This window comes from Carlito syrichta, unplaced genomic scaffold (genome assembly GCF_000164805.1).
Source record: "Carlito syrichta isolate Samal-C Ts95f unplaced genomic scaffold, Tarsius_syrichta-2.0.1 Scaffold314788, whole genome shotgun sequence".
In the NCBI taxonomy this organism is placed as follows: domain Eukaryota; kingdom Metazoa; phylum Chordata; class Mammalia; order Primates; family Tarsiidae; genus Carlito; species Carlito syrichta.
The window spans coordinates 634,950-636,882 of NW_007258884.1; positions in this window are offsets into that span (position 1 = coordinate 634,950).

The window sequence follows — 1,933 nt, forward strand, 5'->3', positions numbered from 1 at the left end:
AATCCACTCACCTCAGCCTCCCAAAGCATGGGATTACAGGCTGAGCCACCAAGCCCAGCCCATGTTGAAACTTAATCTCCAATGCAACAGTATTAAAAGATGTGGTCTTTGGGAAGTGATTAAGATGTGAGAGCTCTGCCCTCATGTACGGGATTCGCATTTTTATAACAGGGATTTTGATTGAAAGTAGCCCTCTCTTGCCCTTCTGTCTTTTGCTATTGAGGACATCAACAATGCACCATCTTGGAAGCAGAAAGGAGTCCTCATTAGAGACCAAGACAGGTGTCCTGATCTTGGACTTCCCAGCATCCAGAACTAAAATAAATAAATTTCTATTCTTTATCAATGACCCGGTCTCAGGTATTTTGCTATAACAGCACTAATGGACTAAGATAAAAATATTCCATTAAGCAAATGAAAAGGCAAGCCACAGAGTGACTGAAGTTTCTGGAGGTGATGGATAAGTTTATTTCCTGGATTGTGGTGATGACACCATGAGTGTATATGTATGTCCCAGTGCACCAAATTGTGTACCTTAATTATGTACAGTTTTTTGAACACTAGTTATACCTTAATATAGCTAAGAAAAAAATGAAAATTCAGAATAAATATGCATGGTGTGACCCATTTATGATTTAAAAAAGGAGAGGGGGGGATGCAAAGCAGTGGTTTTGGTGTGGACATAAAAATTCTGGCTCTAACAGCAGTTCATTTCCCAGTTGAAGTAAGTTCATGTGTTAATTCTTGGTGGTTGTAAAGTATACAGCTTTACCTTTATATTCTCTGATTCTATGGATGTGGAGAATTAGTTTTACCCACAAAAAGTCTTTTTCTTGGGGATAAATATCTAAAAAAATGTTTTTTGTAGAGTTAATACATTGAACAACTACAAAGGCATACAGATGCAAGAAACAGGTGACTGGATAGAGCCAGAGAAGACAACAGGCCCAGAGGCGGGCAAAGGGAAAACTGTTGGGTTCATGGTTCAAGTAAACCAGCAGTTGGGGTGCAGTCTGCTTTATTTCCCCCACATCCATCTGAACAGCCCATCCAGACTTAAACACTGCTTTCGCATTGACTTCCCGGCAGGAAGAGAAGGTTGTGGTGATCTGAGTGTCTCTCAGCCCAGCAGAGCACCTTAGTCTGGATAGGATGTCCTCCACCCCTTGTGCCTACTAGTGGTAGGTGCGAGGCAGGCTGATGTGCATCGAACTTTCCTCTTTTGTTCCAACAAAAGAGCTGTTCCTGGAGCTTCAGTCAGTGAATGGTTCTTCTATGAGCTGCGGTTTGGTTCTTTGAGAGCTGTCTGAATCGAGGGGGCATTGGAACAGACAAAATGCATGCTTACATATAAGAAGGCTTGAAGTGCAGACAAAGGCGACTGAAAAGCCAGATCGCTGGGTGTGGTGGCTCACGCCTATAATCCCAGCACTTTGGCAGGCCGAGGTGAGGGGATTCCTGAGCCCACAGGTTCAAGACCAGCCTGGGCAACTTGGAGAGACCTCATCTCTACAATAAATCGAAAAATTAGCCGGGCGTTGTGGTGTATGCCTGTAGTTTCAGCCACTTGGAAGGATGAGGCAGAAGGACCGCCTGAGCCCAGCAGGTCAAGGCTGCGGTGGCCGTTAGTGGACAACTGTACTCCAGCCTGGGTGACAGAGTGAGGCTCCAGCTCTAAATAAATAAATAAATAAAAACAGAACAAAGATTTTTTTTTTTTTGAGTTGGAGTCTCACTCTGTCACCCAGTCACTGTAGCCTCGACCTGCTGGGCTCCGGCGATCCTTCCACCTCAGACTTCCAGTAGCTGGAACTACAGGCGTGCACTACCATGCCCGGCTAATTTTTGATTTATTGTAGAGATGAGGTCTCACCAAGTTGCCCAGGCGGGTCTCGAACCCACAGGCTCAGGCAATCCACTCACCTCAGCCTCC